At 42.1% G+C, this 23,244-nt stretch overlaps 1 long non-coding RNA gene across 1 annotated transcript; it reads left to right on the forward strand.

Annotated features, from left to right (window-relative positions):
- The first annotated feature begins 587 nt into the window (after nt 1-587).
- Nucleotides 588-20,574, forward strand: LOC116540797. The gene is made up of 3 exons (XR_004264588.1): nt 588-1,065; nt 19,989-20,050; nt 20,156-20,574. It is a non-coding gene; the product is annotated as an uncharacterized LOC116540797 (long non-coding RNA).
- Nucleotides 20,575-23,244: the final 2,670 nt, after the last annotated feature.

Below are 23,244 nucleotides of genomic sequence, written 5' to 3' on the forward strand. Positions count from 1 at the left end.
GATTCTAGTGCCTCAGCCTCCCAAGTAGCTGGGATTACAGGCATGCACCACCATGCCTGGCTAAGTTTTTATTTTTATTTTTAGTAGAGACGGGGGTTTCATCATGTAGGCCAGGCTAGGTCTCAAACTCCTGACCTCAAGTGATCCACCTGTCTCGGCCTCCCAAAGTGCTGGGATTGCAGGCATGAGCCACCACACCCAGCCCATAAATCATTTTTTAAAAATAGTTTTAAAATTTAAAACACAGTTTTGCACATTAAAAAAAAAAAAAAAAAAGGTTTGGACAGGTTGAACACAAAGTTCCCGGAGGTGGTGGTGGGAAGATCAGGTCATAGGAGGGGGGCTCAGGAGCCCCAGGCATTGGCCAGGGGTGATTTAGATTGGGTAAGAAATAACAAGTGATAATGACGAAAAAGGGAAAAAGGATGGCAACTGATTGCCATCCCGAGGGAGGGGCCGGCCGAGGGCTCACCCAGTCACCCACAGTGGGATCTTTGCAACGTGCTACTGGCCACGGCTCCCCTACGTCACCCCCGCTCGGTCCCGCCCCTCGCCCAGGCCCCGCCCCTTCACGGACCCCGCCCTTCACGAGCGCCGCGCCGCGCCGCCTCAGTCTCCACCGGCGGGCAGCCTAGGCAGTTGTGCTTTCGGCGTCTTCCTTCCGCGCCCGCAAACGCGTTCTCCGCTCCGTCCGCCTCACTAGTTGTTTTTCGGGGCGGCTGGGCCACGCGCCTGTGGGGCTGGGCCCGGAGCCAGCGGCCGAGCCTTTGGCGCGCGGCGGCGGTGACGGCGGCGTCGGTGGCGGCTGGGTCGGGCCCCGACGGGCGGCAGCGGCTGAGGTGGAGGCGGAAGGAGGCGGTGGCAGCAGAGGAGGGAAGATGGCGGCGCCCGTCCTGCTGAGAGTGTCGGTGCCGCCGTGGGAGCTGGTAGCCTGGTACGCCGTGTGCGGATCCTGCTGTCCATCTACGCCGACCATGTGGAGCGGGAGAAGGAGCGGGACCTCGAGCACCAGGCCCTCTGCAACCTAGAGCCCTAGGTGAAGTGCTCCGCCGCCTTTGCCTCCAGGTAGCCGGCGTTGGGGAGTGGGCCGGGAGCGGCCGCGCGGGGCGAGGGCGGAGGCTGGGGGGTGGGAAGCGCGAGGCTGGAGCTCGGGCCTGGGGGCGGTGGGGACCGGGCCGCGGGGGAAGGGGCGGGGCCGGGGGGGGGGGGGGGGCTGCGGCTGGGCGCTCCTGCCCCAGGGGCGGCCCAAGCCCAGACCGCGCTGCGAAGGTGGCGGGGCCTCGAGGCCGCCAGGGAGGGATGAGGTGACAGAGTACACCTGGGAGGCCGGGATGGTCGGGATGCGGTCGGGCCGGCGGGAGCAGTGCCGTGCTGGAGCAGGAGGGTCTGAGGAGGGTGGGTCTCGGCTGGCCTGACAGGTTTTCTGGTTCTTAGGAGGCGGGCAGGGTGTATGGGACCCTGTCCGCCGCACCCGCGAGGCCAGCGGCCACCTCTTGTTGCCCCATCGCTGCAGTCGAGGCTTTGGGGCCGGCGCGGACTCAGGGGGCTTGCGTTTCCTCGTGTCTTCCTGGTGTTAGAACAGGTGTTTCCGCGGTCAGGACTGTGTACTCCAGCGCTAGTGAGAATTTGTAGACTTACTGGGACGGTGACATTTGCGGGCAAATATGAATTTGACCCTCCTCTGAAAGAAGATACTGACACTTAACATATTTGTTTTCTTGGGTTTCCCCTCTTATATTACATTGTGCCGGGAGGAGGAAGTGGTCTGAGTTTGGGTTTGAGTTTAAGCTTCATTGGAGTAAAGGGACAAGTATGTTATGTGTATGGTGGTGGTTTAGGTATTGGGATGACTTTTAAACGTTGTTGGTTAATGTAATAGGATACCCACAACAGATTAAAAGCACACGCTTTGCTAAACTTGAGCGATTGGTTTGTGTTACTGATCATTTTAGTTTTTTTTAATGTTGTAATTGGTCTGTTATGTTTTATTTTAACGCATTAAATTTTCCTAGGCAAGTTACTTTGAAAAAGGGAGGAATTTACATTTTAAAGGTGGCTGCTGTTTTTTTTGTTTTGGGGGGGTATTAAAAACAACAAGTTGAAGGAATGATTTCAGAATTGATAGGTTACGATTTTTAATAGAGACTAATATTTAAATGTTTGTTAACATGTTTATTAACAGTAGTCACATTTGAGCAATTTCTTCCCCTCCTGTTGATTGGTAAATTGGTATGTAGACGGAAACATATAGCTCACTAGTTTATTTCGACTCACATATTGTTGATTACATGAACAAGGTAGCATTGGAGTTTGTCTTGCTATTGGTTATTACAAACTTCAGGGTGCGGATCTTTCCACTTAGCTTTCTCATGGACCAGATACTCTATCTCATTTGCTCTTAAACCAAAATCCTGTAGCTTTTTACAGGGGAAATAATTATCACATGGCCAAATGAAACATTTTGAAAATCAATTAAAATGTAGGTATTAGTTTACAGGGGAAAATACATAGATGTGACAAAAAGCTCACATTTGTTGTTGGTGGTTATTCTGAACCAAGTTAAGAGGCTGACAGACTCTCAGATACCCTTTGAGAAACACTGAGTGTCTTTTATGCAAAATTTTTGTTATTTCCACTTTGGGAAAGGACTTTTAAACTCCTAAGTACCTTCCACCTGAAGTTAGTTGAATGAATAAATATATAAGGAAAACATTATGCAGCAGCACATTTCAAGTATTTAAGAAACAAGAAGAACTAAAAATAACCTTTGGTCCTAGGTTAATATGGAATTTAAGCAGAATTATGATCAATTTTAATTTTTTTTTGAAACAAGTTGTCTAAAATAAATGGAACTTTTAACATTGGGACATGGAAGGAGTACTTTACTGTTTGCTTAAGTTCTTAAAAGTGACTTTCTTTAAAGAGAGTTTTGAACTGTTTAATATGCATACACTCTAAATATTCTCATAGTTATATATCCTGCAAGAGCTGCATGTTTGTGCATCATAAAACATCAAGAAGTATATTAAAAGTATATATAAGTACATGTAAGACTATAGGTAACTGGATCTCTTTATAGTTTTAAATGTGAATTTATTATGTTGTGACTGAAAGCGTTGTTTCATGTGTAGCTGTGGACATAAAACAGTTTAACTTAGATGCATGTTAAAGGATAGGTAAAAATAAGATATGCTAATAAGAAGAGCAAATAACTTACTTGCTATCTATACAGTGAAATTAGTTTAAGAAATTTGTTCAGTTTGATCAGCCTGTTAATAAACTACTTGCAAAAATCAAGTAGTTTATAAACTACTCGTAAAAATCAAGTAGTTTATAAACTACTCATTTAATAAATGAATTTACAGGTCAACTTATTTTGGAAATAGTTTATAAACAGGCTGATGTAAATCACATGTATATGTACAGACATTTTCTTTTGGAAGTAGGTAGACAAAACACTGAAAGTTTTTATTTTGTCTAGTGGAAAGAGACTTTAAATGAAAGCTGATTATTGGACACCTCAAGTTTCTTTTGAGTAGTGATTACCATGTAGCAGTTCTACTCAAAGATGTGACTCTTAGGAAAAGAAAGTTTGAGCCCAGGCCGGGCGCGGTGGCTCATGCTTGTAATACCAGCACTTTGGGAGGCCGAGGCGGGTGGATCACCTGAGGTCAGGAGTTCAAGACCAGCCTGACCAACATGGAGAAAGCCCATCTCTACTAAAAATACAAAATTAGGTGAGAGGGCATGGTGGTGCATGCCTATAATCCCAGCTACTTGGGAGGCTGAGGCAGGAGAATTGCTTGAACCCGGGAGATGGAGGTTGTAGTGAGCCAAGATCACGCCATTGCACTCCAGTCTGGACAACAAGAGCGAAATTCTGTCTCAAAGTTTGAAGCCACCTGGCTCACACCTGTGATCCCTGGTCAACAAGAGTGAAACCCTGTCTTAAAAAAAAAAAAAAAAAAAAAAAGGTTTGAGCCCAGAGAAAAGTTAACAGATGAAAAAGATTCTGAAGAAAGCCCTCTTCCAGGATCCAGTGTCAGCACATGGTTTTGGATTGCTTATACTCAACTTTATTCTTATTTCACAATCCCCAAAAGTCCTAATCCAAACAGAATAAGATAGAGGTTAAAGACAGAATCTTGAGGGGCATGTGTTATCTTTGTGTAAAGTCCTCTATTATTTTGGGGCCATAATGATGGAAACGGCCAGACTTTTAGATTTCTAAAGAAATATTTTCCCAAAATTAGGAGGCTACAATAGAAATTTTTTTTTTTTTTTTTTTTTTTTTTTTTTGAGACGGAGTCTGGCTCTCTCACCAGGCTAGAGTGCAGTGGTGGGATCTCAGCCCACTGCAGACTCTGCCTCCTGGGTTCAAGTGATTCTCCTGTGTCGGCTTCCTGAGTAGCTGGGATTACAGGTATGTGCCACCACTCCCGGCTAATTTTTGTATTTTTAGTAGAGACAGGGTTTCACCATGTTGGCCAGGACGGTCTCGATCTCTTGAACTCGTAAGCCACCGTGCCTGGCCTGATTTTTTATTTCTACCAGGTACAGCCAACAAAAACTAATATCACACCACTGTCTCCTGTCACCATTTCATTTAACAAAAGGATTTTTTTTTTTTATTTGTTTTTTTTTTTTTTTTTTTGAGACAGAGTTTCACTCATGTTACCCAGGCTGGAGTGCAATGGCGCGATCTTGGCTCACCGCAACCTCTGCCTCCTGGGTTCAGGCAATTCTCCTGCCTCAGCCTCCTGAGTAGCTGGGATTATAGGCACGCACCACCATGCCCAGCTAATTTTTTGTATTTTTAGTAGAGACGGGGTTTCACCATGTTGACCAGGAGATGGTCTCGATCTCTTGACCTCGTGATCCACCTGCCTCGGCCTCCCAAAGTGCTGGGATTACGGGCTTGAGCCACCGCGCCCGGCCAACAAAAGGATATTTTTACTCAAACAATTGGAAAGAACAGAATCTCTCCCAATAAATTTTATTTTTTATTTTTTTGAGATAGAGTCTTGCTCTGTGACCAGGTTGGAGTGTGGTGGGACTATCCATCTTAGCTCACTGCAACCTCCTTCTCCTTGGTTCCAGTGATTCTCCTGCCTTAGCATCCTGAGTAGTTGGGACTACAGGTGTATGCCACCATACCCAGCTAATTTTTGTATTTGTAGTAGAGACGGTGTTTCACCATGTTAGCCAGGATGGTCTTGATCTCTTGACCTCGTGACCTGCCCACCTTGGCTTCCTAAAGTGCAAGGATTACAGGCATGAGGCACTGCACCTGGCCAGAATAAAAGATCTTTAAATGGAATCATTTAGTTATATTGAAAACTTTACTTTCAGACCAGCCTGGCTAACATGATGAAACCCTGTCTCTACTAAAAATATAAAATTAGCTGGGCATGGTGTTGTGCACCTGTAATACCAGCTACTCTGAAGGCAGAAACAGGAGAATCACTTGAACCCAGGAGGCAAAGGTTGCAGTAAGCGGAGATGGTGCGGTTGCACTCCAGCTGGGCTACAAGAGTGAAACTCCATGTCATATGTCCTTACTTTTCCCCATAAATCAATGACAATTCTGCTGCAAACTTATACCAGCCTGCCAGCTAACATTAAGTTAGCCTTCCCTGCCCCCTTGGCTTGGTATACTGAGCTCAAATCTAAGGGATGGGGGGAGGGGCTTCCAGTTCTCCCAGTTCTTAGACTGGTGGCTTTATCTTCATGGTGCCTCAATTTCTTATGTTAAATAGGGATTTTTACACCTACTTAGGGCCTGGCTCACACCTGTAATCCCAGCACTTTGGAGACTGACACATGGCAGATCTCTTGAGCTCAGGAGTTTCAGACCAGCCTGGACAACAGGGCAAAACTCTGTCTCTACAAAAAATACAAAAATTAAGCGGGCATGGTTGCACATGCCTTTAGTTACAGCTTCTTGGGAGGCCAAGGTGTGAGGATCACTTGAGCCGGGGAGGCTGAGGTCATTGTGGAGTCAGCCATGATGGTGCTACTGCACTCCCACCTGGGTGGTAGAGAGAGAACCTGTCTCAAAAAACAAACAAACCTACTTTGCCAGATGAATGTTAGGATGAAAAGTGATTACATATATGTTCCTGAAATAAAGTCTGTCCTCAGTTATAGCTGTTACCATTGATTGGATATGTTACTTTTTTTTCAGTGTTTGATAATAAATAGCTGTAAGTATAATAAGTTTCTTGTATATAGTTGTTTATATGTTTAAACGTTAATCGTTCTAATGTATTTTATTGCTGACTTTGTGGCATAGCATAAAGATGTGTTCATTTAAAACACTTTTGAAGCTGTGCAAGAGAAACTAATATGCAGTATATTTTTTTTGAGATGGAGTCTTGCTCTCACCCAGGCTGGATTGCAGTGGTGCGATCTTGGCTCACCGCAACCTCTGCCTCCCAGGTTCAAGCAATTCTCTTGCCTCAGTCTCCCAAGTAGCTGGGATTACAGGCACCTACCACCATGCCCGGCTAATTTTTGTGTTTTTAGTAGAGATGGGGTCTCACCATGTTGGCCAGGCTGGTCTTGAACTCATGACCTCAGGTGATCTGCCCGCCTCAGCCTCCCAAAGTGCTGAGATTACCGGCATCAGCCACCGCGCCCAGCCCTAATATGCAGAATATTATATGTAGATATTTCCTGTACATTAGACCCCCCTAAGAAAGGTTTCTATGTAAGAATAGTACAAATGATCTGGAAAGGTTAATAGGCTTGACAAATTTATGCTTTTAACACTGTAAAAGTAGTCTGGTTGTCCTATGGTATATGCATAGGACATATACAATAGGGAGTTGGTTCCAGGACCCCTATTTCTACCAAAATCCTGGCATACTCAAGTCCCTGCTGTGGGCCCTGCAGATCCTGGGTATGTGAAAAGTTGGGCCTCCATATATGCAGGTGTGCATTTGGTTGAAAAAGATCCCCACATAAATGTGTCCATGCAGCTGAAACCTGTGTTGTTCAAGGGTCCACTGTATTTGAAAATGAAGTCCACAAAAAAAGTTGCCTTGTTTTACAAAATGTTGGATTACTACCTCTCTCATATCTTAAAAAAAAAAAAGTACCGTCTGTTTACTACCCCAAAGAGATAATAAAACTTTTAGAATAGAACCTAGGGCCAGGTGTGGTGGTTTGCATCTGTAATCCCAGCACTTTGGGAGGCCTGAGGTGGGCAGATCACCTGAGGCCAGGAGTATGAGACCAGCCTGCCCAACATGGTGAAACCCTGTCTCTACTAAAAATATAAAAAAGCTACCTGGGTGTGGTGGTGTGTGCCTGTAATCCCAGCTTCTCCTGGGGCTGAGGCAGGAGAATCACTTGAACCCTGGAGGCAGAGGCTGCAGTGAGGGGAGTTCGAAGCCACTGAACTCCAGCCTGGACAACAAGAGTGAAACTCTATCCCAAAAAAAAAATAGCCAGACATGGTGGTAGGCGCCTATAGTAGCTACTCAGGAGACTGAGGCAGGAGAATCACTTGAACCCAGGAGGTGAAGGCTGCAGTGAGCCGAGATAGCACCATTGCACTCCAGCCTGGACAACAAGAGTGAGACTCTGTCTCAAAAAAAAAAAAAAAAGAACCTAGAAGTATTTATTGCTCCTTGCTTTGTCTGAGACTCAGAGGTTAAGCGATTTGCCCAAGATAACAGAGGAGTAGCAAATTGAGACTTGACACCTGGCTTCTAGAGTCCTTATTTAGAGTCACCTCTGTACCCTCATTTTAAAAATTAAATCTTGTATAGGTAATGGCATTTGCTGCTTCAGATTTGAAAGATAAGAAAGCATGTACAGTGAAAAGTCTTCATATCCCTTCACCCAAACAGACAGTTCTCCCTGTCAGTAGGCCGCCGTGAAACTTGCCAGAGCTATTTGACACGTAGACAAACACCCATATGACTATTATTCCTCCCCCCACTTTTTAACAGGGGAGTGTCATGTTCTCATAGATAGCCTGCTTTGGCTTGGCATTTATTCCATTACTCCCGTACTTTAAATGCTTGCAGTTATGTTTAGTGAAATGTTAATAACTGCTAGGACATAAAAGAGAATGTTCTAGTAGTTTAGACTAACCAAGATGAATTTAATAAAATTCTTAACATTGTCATTGTTTCTTGGTATGGAAATTTTATTTTATTTTATTTTATTTTATTTTTTTGAGACGGAGTTTCGCTCGTTACCCAGGCTGGAGTGCAATGGCGCGATCTCGGCTCACCGCAACCTCCGCCTCCTGGGTTCAGGCAATTCTCCTGCCTCAGCCTCCTGAGTAGCTGGGATTACAGGCACGCACCACCATGCCCAGCTAATGTTTTGTATTTTTAGTAGAGACGGGGTTTCACCATGTTGACCAGGATGGTCTCGATCTCTTGACCTCGTGATCCACCTGCCTCGGCCTCCCAAAGTGCTGGGATTACAGGCTTGAGCCACCGCGCCCGGCAGTATGGAAATTTTAGAAGCAGGTTAAACTGAAAAGAGTCCAAGAGGAATAGAGAAATATCACAAAGAAGTGAATCTGGACTGTAGTAGAGATAAATGTTAATACTTAACAGATAATAGTTACTATGTGCTAGGCAGTGGTCTAAGTGCTTTACATATATTATTAAAGTCTCACAAAAAGTTCCATGAGGCAGGTAGCTTTTATCGCCATTTTACAGATGAGTAAACTGAGCCACACAAACTGACTAACACTTGATCCAGGTAGTACAGTGGCAGAGGCCTGATTCTAACCCAGGCAGTTTGGCTCTAGAGTACAAGCGCTTTACCACTACTCTTTCTTTCTGTCTTCCTGTCTTCCCTTCTTTCCTTTTTCTTCCTTTCCCTCCTTCTCTCTGTCCTTCCCTCTCCTGCCCTCCTCTCCTTTTTCCTTCCTTTCCCTTCCTTCTCTTCTTTCCCTTCCTTTCTTTTTTTCTTTTCTTCCCTTTCTTTATTTTTTGAGACATTGTCTCACTCTGTCTCCCCAGGCTGAGTGCAGTGGTGCATTCATGGCTCACTGCAGCCTCAACCTCCCCACATCAAGTAATCCCTCCACCTCAGCTTCCCAAGTAGCTGGGTCTACAGGTGCACACCCCACTGTGCCTGGCTCATTTTTTATATTTTTCGTAGTGACAAAGTCTTACTTTGTTGCCTGGGCTGGTCTCAAACTCCTGGCCTCAAGCCATCCTCCCACCTTGGCCTTTCGCCTCCCAAACTGCTGGGATTACAGTTGTGAGCTACCACAACCAGCCTTTTACTACCACTTCAAATTCCATTTAGATCTAATATTGTTAGAGCGATAACCCTATCAACCAGATTTTAAAAATTGCAACAAAAAAACTGCCATTTTTGGTATCTATATGACAAAAATATGTAGAGTTTGTATTATAGCTTTTACCTGTTTAGAGCACTCTTTGGAAAGGCAGGGAAATTACTATGAAGGTATTGGTGTTCTAGAAGTTCGTTCCTGGAGTGTTTGCCTTCTAAACCTGAAGGTGTGAGGACTTGGTTTGTCACGCCCAGTTAGCTAACAGATAGGCAATGGGGGTGAGCTATCCAGAAGACTTAGCCAGTTAGCCTAGGGAGGAAGGAGATAGGGAATCTAGGCACCTGGAGGGAGGGAGAGGGAGAAGAGTTTGTTTGAATCTGTCCCAGTTTGGGGTAGCTCTTTCTGAGGGAGGCCTTGTCATGTGGACCTGCTGCACTTTAGAGACGGGAGAATTGGACCTGAGGTGTGGTGCTGAGCACCACACAGATCTGGAAATTTAAGACGAGTTCATTTCCTTGATCATTAGGAAGAACTTGAAAGGGTAGCAAACCTGTGGTCATTTGAGAAGAAGAGCAAGTGGTTATATTTGAATGTAACATACTCGGTTGGAAAAGAACTGGAATCTAGAGCTTGCCTGTAAAAAGTACAAACCAGGCGTTCTTGTAAACCATGTACTCTTGTAACCACTGATAAGACATGGCACTGAGCCCTGGGCCTTGCTTCTATAAAGTGCTTCTACAGGCTGAGGATCCCTAATCTGAAAATCCAAACTCTGAAATTTCCTGGTGAGCATTTCCTTTGAGTGTCATATTGGCACTCACAGTTTTGGGATTTTGCGCTTTGAGATTTGGGATGTTCAACTGGCATGTAACGCACATAATATTCCCAAATCTGAAAAAATTGCAAATCCAAAGTATTTCTGCTCCAAAGTGTTCAGATAAGGAGTAATCAACCTGTAATGGATTGTACTAGACGTGTATTAGATTGCCAGTTTTCAAAATTTGTATCTGAGAATCCTTGTTCTGTGTCAGTGAAACAGATTTCATACGCCTTGGATTCACATTTTAATGTTTTAAACTTTAAAATATTATAAATGTTTATATACGCTCAAGTGCATATCATGCTAAATTTTAATATATTAGGACAACTGATTTTTACTGCGAGGTTATCTCAAGAGAGTTATACTGAGTGAAGGCCGGGCGTGGTAGCTCACGCCTGTAATCCCAGCACTTTGTGAGGCCAAGGCGGGTGGATCACCTGAGGTCAGGAGCTTGGGACCAGCGTGGCCAACATGGTGAAACCCGTCTCTACCAAAAATGCAAAACTTAGCCAGGCATGGTGGGGTGTGCACCTGTAGTCTCAGCCACCTGGGAGGCTGAGGCATGAAAATTGCTTTGAACCTGGGATGCAGAGGTTGTAGTGAGCTGAGATTGCACCACTGCACTCCAGCCTGGGCAACAGAGCAAAACTCCATCTCAAAATCAAATAAAAAGTAAAAAAGAAAAAAAAAATGCATTTAGAATATTTGAGAGAAAATAAGCAAAAGGAAGAAAATGTAAATTGTCTATAATGCTCATACCCAGGACAACAATCCCTGGAATAGAGTTTCTCACTTTGTATATAGACTTGAAACTTTTTAAATGCCATTTTATTTTTTAGGCTAGGTGGGGTGGCTCAGGCCAGGCACGGTGGCTCATGCCTATAATCCTAGCAGTTTGGGAGGCGAAGGTGGGTGGATCATGAGATCGAGATTGAGACCATCCTGGCCAACATGGTGAAATCCCTTCTCTATTAAAAATACAAAAATTAGCTGGGTGTGGTGCACATACCTGTAGTCCCAGCTACTAGTAGGGAGGCTGAGGCAGGAGAATCGCTTGAACCTGACAGGTGGAGGTTGCAGTGAGCCGAGATCATGCCACTGCACTCCAGCCTGGGTGACAGGGCAAGACTCTGTCTCAGGGAAAAAAAAAAAACAAAGCCATTTTATTTTTTAATTAAAATTGTTTTTTTCTTTTCTTCCTCAGAAAGGATAAAAATGTTATTGATTAGTAAGACTGTAGTTTTATGTTGATATTTTGAAATATTAGGGTGGTGCTTGTTTGCTCCTATAACATTATATAAGCACATTCAATACTATCAGAACTAATTGCATTATGCAATAACGTGACTGCCGTATGCATATATCAGTATTAGTACATATTGTAAAGTTTTTATTTTTTATCAAAAAGTTTACGACTGCCAAGTATTCACATTCCTTAACATTAGTACAGAATTGATTTAGAAATGTTCTACTTTTAAAACTTCTGGACAGGTGTAATTAAATTCTTAGATAGCATTAATGTACTATTTAAGAAACACACAAAACATTCTTTATCATTTGCAAACCATGCTTTATCATCTACTCATCCTTGTGAATCAGGTTTTTCTTGATACCATGCAATCAAAACAAAAAAAATTTGACATAAGACGGCCTAATCATACATAAAGTTTGTGTTCATCAGAATTTTATTGTTCTCATTATACATGTTCTACATTAGATGTTTTTTGTTTGTTTTTTTGAGACGGAGTCTCACTCTGTTGGCCAGGCGGGAATGCAGTGGTGCAATCTTGGCTCACCGCAACCTCCTCCCAGCTTCAAGCATCTCTCCTGCCTCACCCGCATCTCTCCTGCCTCACCCTCCAGTAGGTGGGACTACAGGCATAGGCCATCATGCCCGGCTACGTGTGTGTGTGTGTGTGTGTGTGTGTGTGTGTATTTTTAGTAGTAGTGACATGGTTTCGCCATGTTGTTCAGGCTGGTCTCGAACTCCTGACCTCAAATGATCTGCCCACCTCAGCCTCCCAAAGTGCTGTGATTACAGGCATGAGCCACCGTACTCAGCCACATTTGAGCTTTAAAATATACTGATAGAATAAAATACTGCTTTAGTCTGTTTCTTATGTTACAGATCCACATGAAATTCATTTAGAAAAATGTTACTGTACTAAAATACTTAAAGCTATTGGATTATGATTTTTAAGTTTTATTTTGTAGTTAGCATCTCCAGGGGAATTTCAGGGACACTGTTGCTGTCTTGTGATTATTGATCCTTTTAAAAATCATTGTATTTGAGAAGTAAAGTAGTAGAAAATCTATGATGAAATAGGGAATTAAAGCAGACAGTATACTCAACTCCACTATATTTAAAGATTTTAATTAATTTCTGTACATTGTGCTAGTAGTTAAGATCTGAGACTCTGGAGTCAACCTGAGTTGAAGTCTTGGCTCTGTCACTTGATCTCTTGTCTCAGTTTCTTCCTCCATAAAATGAGGGTAATAATAGTGTTAACTCACAGGATTATTGTGAATATGAAGTACACTAGTACATGTAAACAGTCCTGGTCCCTGGCATAAAGGTACTCATAAACCATAGTTATTATTTTAGAACATGGTTGAGATCTTACTTTATGTTTACTGTCTTTTCCTCACTTAACATATTGTGGCTGGGCGTGCTGGCCATAATCCCAGCACTTTGGGTGGCTGAGGTTGGTGGATCATCTGAGGTCAGCAGTTTGAGACCACCTTGGCCAACATAGTGAAACCCCATCTCTACTAAAAATACAAAAATTAATCCCAGCTCCTTGCAGGGGCTGAGGCAGGAGAACTGCTTGAACTGGGGAGGTGGAGGTTGCAGCGAGCCAAGATTGTGCCATTGTACTCCAGCATGGGGGAAAGAGTGAGACTCTGTCTCAAAAAAACAAACAAAAAACATATCACAACTATTTTCCCATGTTAAAAATTCCACCAGTAATGTAAGAGAATATTGGGTGCCCTGTACCCTTGCCAATATTGGGCATTCTTACTTTTTAGATATTTGCCAGTGTGATACATGAAAACTGTCATGTCATTGTTTTGATTTGCATTTTCCCCAAGCATCAGCGAAGTTTAATGATTTTCACAGTTTAAAAAAGTATTTTTTAATTTATAATCACCTTGTTGACAATGAGGTTTTCATGTTTTTATTAACTGTGTTTCTTCTCCTGCTTAGATAAATCTTAGAATTTTTCACATTGATTTAGACAAACGCTAGTACAAAGGTCTTTTTAAGTCAATGAAAATTTTAATGATTTTTCTTGGTAATTTTTGTCTGTAGATCCGAGTTTAGAAGGGCATTTCCCGTTCTGATATCATGTAAATATGTGTAATTTGTTAGTTTTAAAAAACATGACTTCTTTAATCCCCTAGACTGTAGTTTACCAGGTGTTACATTGCCTTCTGGATATTGCCTGTTTATACCTTTGCCCATTTTTCCCCCTTCTTGGTTGTTTATCTTTTCTTATCGCTTTATAGGAGTTCTTTAGATATCACAATGGTTAATCTTTTGTTATATGTGTTACATGTATTTTCTCCTTGTTACTTGTCTTTTAATTTTGTTTATGGTGTCTTTATATAGAAGTTTTAACTTATGTGGTCAGATCTTTCACTTAAAAAAATTCTTCATTATTCAACTTGAAATCAAATTGTATAGCAAAATCTCTACCATCCAAAGATTATCTTTAAAAAATTTTCATATACTTTATGTGAAAATTTTTTCTTCACACTGAGCTCATTTAGTTTGTATGGAATTCCCTTTTGTGTCTAGTGTGAGGGTAGGAATCTAACTTTTTTGCAAATGGATAGGCTTTTGTGTCTCTCAGTTCACTGACCTGTTCATATTTCAAATGCCACAACATCTTCCTACAGCATAAGGCCTCTTTCTGGATTCTCAGTTTTGTTCTAGTGACAGGTCTGTCTGTGTTTATTCCATTACCTCCCCTCCCCTGTGGCTTTATGTAGAAGTTTGATATCTGATAGGGCAAATATGCTCTTTTCCAAATTTTTCTTAGCTATTCTCATGAATTTACTGTTTCTGGTGAATTTTAGAATTATTTTGATGAGTTTTAAGACAAATCCCATTGAGATTATGATTAGAATTGTGCTAAATTTATAGATGAATATGGGAAGGATATTCATCACTAGCAGGTCTTTCCATCAACGAGCATACTGTATCTGTTTATTCTGGAGTTGCCTCTCTGATAACGATTTTAACCTAGATGCTCATTGTAGCACTGTTTTGTTCTAAATACATGCATTACAAAGATAGTATTAGAGTAAATTAGTTGAAGGAAAAGTCTCATATCTCTTCCTGTTTTCTTTCTCTTTTCACCTTTAATTTTGGGTCTGAAGAGACTATCATGATATATGGTGTATGTATACCCAGGCTCTTGTAACAATTGGCAGTATAGTATGATCTGTTTTTCTTACTGTCATTAATGTAATGATTAAGGACTATTTAATCAAGTGGATAACTGTACTTTTATGTTAGTTAAGGATGTTTCTAGTTTCTGAGAGTACACATTAAGATAGTGCTTTTATTCTTGTTTTATTTGAAAAATGGTTTGAGGGGGTGGTTTTATTTTTTTGAAAAAACTCTTTGAGGTAATATGTAATTGTTGTGAAAATTTCATATAGTATTGCATATAAAGAAAAAAGTGCCTTTTGAGAAGGTGAGAGTTTTGTTCTCCAAACTTTCAGTCATTGACATGCCTCCTTGTTACTTTTGCCGTATATTTGTATCATCTGTACTGTTAATTCATAACAATTTTCTTAAAATTTGCTAAAGAAATCCAAAAATCCTTAGTGATAAGAGCTGTGAACTCGTAACGTACATTGATGATATTACATAAATACATAATGTTGATGTTTTATGTACATTGCTATATATTAAGAAATGTATAACATTGATGCATATTAAATAATTTATTCAAAAGTATGTATACTTTATGACAAACTAGCACAGTGAGTGGAAGTATAACGTCCTGAAATCAAGGTTTCATGGTTTTAAATCCTGATTCTACTATGTCCTCCCTCAGTGATATTAGATAATAAACTTAAGCCTGGCCGGGCGTGGTGGCTCACGCCTGTAATCCAAGCACTTTGGAGGCCAAGGCGGACGGATCACCTGAGGTCGGGAGTTCAAGACCAGCCTGACCAACATGGTGAAACCCTGTCGTGAAAAAGTAAAAATAAAAATAAACTTAAGCCTCTGCTTCCATTTTATTTGGTTTTTTTTTTTTTTTTTACTTAGACGGAGTTTCGCTCTTGTTACCCAGGCTGGAGTGCAATGGCGCGATCTCGGCTCACCGCAACCTCCGCCTCCTGGGTTCAGGCAATTCTCCTGCCTCAGCCTCCTGAGTAGCTGGGATTACAGGCACGCGCCACCCTGCCCAGCTAATTTTTTGTAGTTTTAGTAGAGACGGGGTTTCACCGTGTTGACCAGGATGGTCTCGATCTCTTGACCTCGTGATCCACCTGCCTCGGCCTCCCAAAGTGCTGGGATTACAGGCTTGAGCCACCGTGCCCGGCCCATTTTATTTGTTAAATGAGGTTAGCATGCCACCTCCCTTGTAAGGTTATTATAAAATTAAACAGCAGGTGTACAATCAGTCAGCACAGCCCTAGTACACAGGTGTTCCACAAATACTAGCTATCATTCAATATAATAATTTGTAAATACCTTGTGTCTCCTTCAAAGCTAGTTCTCACACAAGCATCTCATTTTTAGTGTTTACATAGTATTCATTGTAAGAATATACTATGATTTACGAAACTTTTGTAATCATTTTGTCATTTAAAAAAAAAAAAAAAAAAGCAATAAATAACAGGATTGGTTTCTAACATGTACCACCAGATTTCCCTCCCAAAGGACTGTATTAATTTGCTGTTCTGTCAGTTTAGACTTCATGATTTAAATATTCGGTGGCGGGCAATAGTGGATTTAAAAATAATACTTGTTTTTGTTTTAGTTAACATTATTATTCACTAGCCATAAAGGAACACACTAATTGCTATTTGTTCTTGTTGAATCTGTGCAGTTTTCTCAGAGGTAGGTAAGCCTGCCTCTGTGTGTGTGTGTGTGTGTGTGTGTGTGTGTGTGTGTGTGTGTGTGTGTGTGTGATGCAATTTATGTGTGTGGTACTAGTAATTGAGAAATTAGGGTAATTTCAAATTATTCTGGTCAGGAATCCCTGGAATACCAGAATTGTCTCCAATCTATAGCCACTGTTTTCTAGTTTATAGGGTCCATGGGAGAAAGAAAGATTTGTTTTCCATTTATCAGTGCAAATAGTTAATACAAAAGGATTGTGTATTTTATTCTTAACTGGAACTTGGGCAGCAAACTCCAGGGTAGAAGACTGGAGTGAGTTAAACTGGTTCATGTGGAAATGCTGGTGTTTTGGAATCTAGTTAAATTGTTTCAAACTAAAGCAGACCATGAGATGAAACCTTTTTATCTCCCCAGTTCTCAAACACACCGAGATCTTCCCCGAATTTCACTCCTTTCTGTCAGTTTCCTGGGGTCATATAACCAGAGCCAGCCCATTTGCCCTGGCTGACTGCTGATCTGGCCTTGGACACCTGCCCTGTCCTCTTCTGCCCAAGCAGTAGGTTTGGACCTGGCTATCCCTCACAGTGGTGGGTACAGGAGGGAGTGACAACCTTGTCAACCACTTTAGTCACATGGAAGAAGGAGAAAAGTGAGCTTGCATTTGTGTGCTGACCTTTTAACAGTGATGCTGCCCAGTGACACACCCAATCAATCAGTGTTCTCACATCTGCATTCTTCCTTCCTGAGAATCAGGAGAAAGAAGAGCTCAGGCTTGATTTCTAACCTCAAAAGACAGCACATAAAAACCTGCAGCCATTCTCAGAAGCATTGGTTTTCTGTTGGGTTGCTGCCTATGTCAGATCAGCCAGAAAGAGGTGGAGTAACAACCGACTTGCTGAGAATTACACACAATTCATGTCCCCCCGCCCCAGTGCTCCTCAGCTACACTTCAACCTCCAAAGTGACTTCTTACTCTTGAGATGCTCTTTCCTCTTGCTTAATGGTTCATGACATGTTCTTCATTTTCCTCCTACCACTCTCTCTTTTTTTTTTTTGGCTGGCTTATTCTCCTGTATTTGGCCATTAAATGTTCCACCAATCAGCCCTAGGCCCTCTGTCATTCTTCTTTCCCTAAGCAGTCACAGCCATGTCCATGGCATCACTCATGGGTAAATCCAACATTTTCATCTCTACCCCAAATTCTGCTGTTGAGACTCTGTCTGCTAATACCTAATTGCCTACAGGACATCTCTACTTGGATGTCTAAAAGTATTCTAAATTCAGCATGTCTAAGATTTATTTCATATTGTTCCTCCGAAAATGCTATTTACTATCTTAATGAAAGGCATCAGCGGCTGGGCACAGTGGCCACGCCTGTAATCCCAGCACTTTGGGAGGCCGAGGCGGGTGGATCACTTGTGGTCAGGAGTTCAAGACCAGCCTGGTTATCAACAGGGTGAAACCCCGTCTCTACTAAAAATACAAAAATTAGCCTAGTGTCGTGGCTGATGCTTGTAGCCCCAGCTACTTGGAAGGCCGAGGTGGGAGGATCACTTGAACCCAGGAGACGGAGGTTGCAGTGAGCCAAGATCACGCCACTGCACTCCAGCCTGGGAGACAGAGCAAGACTTGGTTTCAAAAAAACCATACATGCTATGTTTCAGCTCATTGCACTTACTCTCCTTGTCAGAGCTCAAACTGTCCCTTTTTTAGCCTGCAGTGCCACTTCTGGTTGGCTCCTGGGCCTTCTAACAATCCTGTTTATGCTTAGTTTCCTTGTTGTCCAGTGTGACAAGATGTTCTTGGCTTATCTTGCGTATTTCCTGCCCAGCAACTTTTGCAAGAAGAATGTGGACGTTTGAAACAAAAACAAAGTTTCAGTGCCCTAGTCGCACTCCAAACCAGCTTAATCCCCCTGATGGGGATAGGACCCAGATACAGACAGGGTCTCCAGGCTGGAGTGAAGATGTGGGATCTCAGCTCACTGCAACCTCTGCCTCCTGAGTAGCTGGGACTGTAGTCGTGAGCCATAACTCTCAGGTAATTTTTGCATTTTTAGTAGAAATGGGGTTTTGCCATGCTGGCCAGGCTGTTCTCCAACTCCTAACCTCAAGTGATCCACCGGCCTTGGCCTCCCAAAGTGCTGAGATTACAGGTGTGAACCACCACACCCCACCAGGATACAGTATTTTTTTAAAAAGCACATCCAGCCTTGGATGGAAAACCACTTGAGGAGAGTATGTTGCCTTACTGGGTTCTGTAAATACCTTACCTCTGCACAAGGCTGGAACTTTGAGAGGAGTCCTTGGCTAAAGCTCTCATTGCTACATGGCAACCTTTCATCCCTCTCCTGCTTAAAGCTTATGTTTCCTAATTTTGACCTCAATGCATCTGTATTGAAAGCCAGGCTTGGTCTGTCATCCTAGGACTCTGTATCAGTCCCTTTCCTTGCCTATAAGTTGAGTTGGGGCTCATCTTTGTGCCTCTGGAAAGTAAGTTCTTTGATAGCTTGCTTAGAGTCTCTCAGTACTTTCCCTTGCCCTTAGAATGAATACCAAAATATGTGGCCTTCAGTGTAGACTGCTCAGGCCCCCTCTTGGTTCCTGGAGTCTGCCATACTTCCTTTTACCACCAGGCCTTTGCACATGCTGTTGTCTGCTGGGAATGCCTTGCCTTTCCTCGTCATTTAGTTCTCCTCTACTCATCTTTCAGGCACTAGCTTGACTGTCTTCCTCGGGGGAGCCTTCTCTGACCTTGGTACGCAAGATCAGCCCCCGTGTGCTGACTTTGTCTCACTGGTAATATTTCTCTACTTTTAGGACACATATCAAGGCCCAGAAGTCGCAGTTTTGCATTTGTTCGTGTAATCATTTGATGCATGTCTCTCTCTGGAGCCTGACTGTTTGGGGCTCACGTCCTGTCTCTACCACTTTTAGCTGTGGGACCTTAAACAAATCATTTCATCTCTGGTCCCCAGTTTGTTTTAACTGCAAAATAGGGATGATAGAATACTTTAACCTACCTTGTGAGGTGGGGATGAAGATTAAATAGGGTAATTTGTGTAAAACACTAAGAACAGAGCTCGCTATTAATAGTAGAGAATCTTGGCAGGTATTACTGATGATTACTGCAGTGGACCACAAGCTCCATACAGGCAGGGGCCATTTCTGTTTGTTTAGATTTGTATGCAGGGTACTTGATACATGGATGGTGCTCAGGAAATATTTGTTGGATTAATGAATGAAATGGAGATAATAGTAATACCATGTTTATAGAATTCCATGAGGATATAAAATAATGCAAGTATATAAGTTCTTGGTAGCATGTCTAGCTCATAGTAGGTGGTCAATAAATATTCAATGCCTGAATGAGGAAAATGGAGACAATAGTAATACCAGCTTATGAGGTTGTCGTGGGGATCTAAGGTAACCCTGTAGTACCTTGTAGAGTACCTAGCACATAGTAGGTGCTCAGAAAATATTTGTTGAATGAGTGAAGTGGGGATGATGGTTAACACCAGCTCCTAGGGTTGCTGCGGGGATAGAAGATAAGGCACGTTGATAGCTTATTGTATTGTGGTTGTGCCTGGACACTCTGTTGAGTAAAACAAGAGGAGCTGCTATGAGTTTCTTTCTCCTGGGGCTTAGGAGGAATCCTTTCGGGGTGCAGAATGGTATGGAGTGGACACTGGTCCTTTTGAAGGCAAGAATGGGCAGCTGACTACTCCTTGCCAAGCTCTGGCCTGGATGAAAAGTTGAATCGTTCCTTTCCCTCTTCCTCCCTAACCTGTTCTTTCTTTCCACTAGAATCCTTGCCCGGAGTCCAGCGCCTCCTTCCTGTCCAGGATCACCTTCTGGTGGATCACAGGGTAAGGCTGGGTCCCCAAGACCTCAGGGAGGTGGTAGGGAAATGAACGAATGAATGAACATGCCGAGCTCCCCACTTGACTTCTCTCTCCTTCACTGTTCTGCAGAGTTGTCTTGAATCTGCCTGTGCTGGCCATGTAGTCTCAGAGACACCAACTCTGTCCCCCAAGTCCATCACCTTGAATGTGATAAACACATGAGCCATGAGCAGCTTAAATCTCTGCGGAAGGCTTGGCCTGGGACAGCCATACACTGGACTGCTCTTACTTTAGCTTCAGATTTGGGTTTTTATTTCTTGCCTAGACATCATGTTCAATCTGACAGATTTCGTTTTTTTAAATATTAGGTATAGTTATTATTGACTTTGTTCCCCTCCTGTCCCCCACTCCTTAGAAAAATAATACTGTCTCAGCATAGGAAACGTGGGTTAAAAAAAAGTGTGGATTAGTAGTAAGGAAACACCCAGAGGCAACCACTGTCACCATTTTAGTTTGCCTCCTTCTGGTCTTTTCTTTTTGAGATGGAATCTCTGTCTCCCAGGCTGGAGGGTAGTGGCGCGATCTCAGCTCACTACAACCTCTGCCTCCTGGGTTCAAATGATTCTCCTGCTTCAGTCTTCCAGGTAGCTAGGATTACAGGCATGTGCCATCATGCCTGGCTAATTTTTGTATTTTTAGTAGAGACAGGGTTTTGCCATGTTGGCAAGGCTGGTCTTGAACTCCTGACCTCAGGTGATGCACCCACATCTGCTTCCCGAAGTACTGGGATTACAGGTGTGAGCCACTATGCCCAGCCACCCTGTGGTTTTCTTTTTATACATCTTTTTCTGCCCATTGTCAACATCTTATTGGGGATTATTTGAAGAATCTTTCTTTCACCCTAATATACATCATCTTTTTGTTTTTTTGGAGACAGGCTTTCGCTCTGTCCAGTGGAATAGAAGAGAGGCCTCAGAAGTAACGCCACACATCTACAACCATCTGATCTTTCGCAAACCTGACAAAAGCAATGGGGAAGGGATTGTCTATTTAATAAATGGTGTTGGGAAAACTAGCTGGCCATCTGCAGAAAGCTCAAACTGCATCCCTTCCTTACACCTTATACATACACAAATTAACTCCAGATGGATTAAATATTTAAACATAAGACCTAACACCATAAAAACCCTAGAAGAAAACCTAGGCAATACCATTCAGGACATAGGCATAGGCAAGAACTTCATGACTAAAACACCAAAAGCAATGGCAACAAAAGCCAAAATAGACAAGTGGGTTGTAATTAAACTTAAGAGCTTCTGCACAGCAAAAGAAACAATCATTAGAGTGAACTGGCAACGAACAGAACGGGGAAAAATTTTTGCAATCTACCCATCTGACAAAGGGCTAATATCCAGAATCTAGAAAAAAATTAAATTTACCAGAAAATACAACCCAATCAAAAAGTGGGCAAAGGATATGAACAGATGCTTCTCAAAAGAAGACATTTATATGCAGCCAACAAACATGAAAAAAAGCTCATCACTGGTCATGAGAGAAATGCAAATCAAAATCACAGTGAGATACCATGTCACGCATGCAGTTAGAATGACGATCATTAAATCAGGAGACGACAGATGCTGGAGAGGATGTGGACAAATAGGAACACATTTACACTGCTGGCAGGAGTGTAACTTAGTCCAGCCACTGTGGAAGACAGTCTGGCAATTCCTCAATGATATAGACCTAGAAATACCATTTGACCCAGCTATCCCATTACTGGGTATATACTCAAAGGATTATAAATCATTCTAACATAAAGATACATGCACATGTATGTTCATTGTGGCCCTGTTTACAATAGCAGAGACTACTGTATATAATATATACAATAATATAAGTAGAGGAACAATCTCTCCTACCAAGTATATAACACCCAAGAAAAACAGCTATATGCTATTTGTTGCACAGATTTTCAACTAAAAGGTGCCAGGGAGATTCCATGATTACCACAAGTAATTTGTTCCACTGAAGGTTTACACTGGCAAAAAACAGATGTCACACTAGTATGACTTAAAAGTCAAAGTATTAATATTTGTCTAATTAAAACTTAACCAAATTTCATATTTTCTCTATTGGAGAAAGCATTTCCTAATGTGATTTTTCTGTTGCTGTGTATCTTCCACTTCATTTTTGTTCAGCCCTCACCCTGTCACAGTACTAATCAATCTTTTGTTAGTTACCAATGTTAAATAAAATTTTTTAATCAACTAGCCAGATGTCTATGGTTTTCTCTGACCAACTTTCCGTAACTAAACCACCGCTAAATTTTAAAAGTAAATACTATGCAAAAGTTGAGAGAAAATTTTACAAGAGACCACTTTACCTTGGTAGTAACAGTCAAGTCGTCATCATCTGGTTTCGGGCATGAATCCACACACAGTTCGTGGAAAATGCTGTAGAGCAAAAATATATAATAAAAATGAGCAAGTTGATTTTTTTTTTTTTTTACAAATTTTTTAACTGCCAGTTCATATTCAGCTTCCCCCTCCAAGAAACAAAAACACAATCTCCGAAAAGGTCAGCCATCTGTATATTAAATAACATTTCTCGATACAATTAAAATATGGCCTCTGTTCTAAAAATAGATTTTCGTTACCTATTTCTGCCTCCATCTAAATCTATAAAATATTCAATGAAAACTGACCCTGAGCTCCATAACAAAAAGTGACAGCCACTATATTCGCAGTGCTTGACAACAATTTGCCCTCACAAATTATCTGTCCTAAAGCAGGACATGAAATTCAATTAATGGATGACATAACTTTTGTCACCTAAACTGCAAGGAACCTTATGACCTAAAACAAGGTAGAAAGATCCACTGTCTCTTGTCCATTATCTGTCTCTGATTAAAAGACTAATCTGTGTCACTTCAAAATGGCAGTCTTGATTCCTCAGCATGAAAACCACTTAATAAGTTCCCAGTGCTTTCCTTTGTCCTAAAAGAGTACAGAGAATCCCCTGCTATATATGTAATCTCAACTACTTGGGAGACTGAGGCAGGAGGATCACTTGAGAAACCCAGAAGTTTGAGACCAGTTTGGAAAACATAGCAAGACTCTACCTTCATTAAAAAAATTATGCACACTTGCGTGCATGCTTTAGACCATTTTTCTTTAAACTATAGGACTGATGCTTTGTTACAAAGCATTCCTTTGGGA

This window comes from Sapajus apella, unplaced genomic scaffold (genome assembly GCF_009761245.1).
Source record: "Sapajus apella isolate SASKATOON/1434 unplaced genomic scaffold, GSC_monkey_1.0 scaffold144, whole genome shotgun sequence".
Taxonomy (NCBI): Eukaryota; Metazoa; Chordata; class Mammalia; order Primates; family Cebidae; genus Sapajus; species Sapajus apella.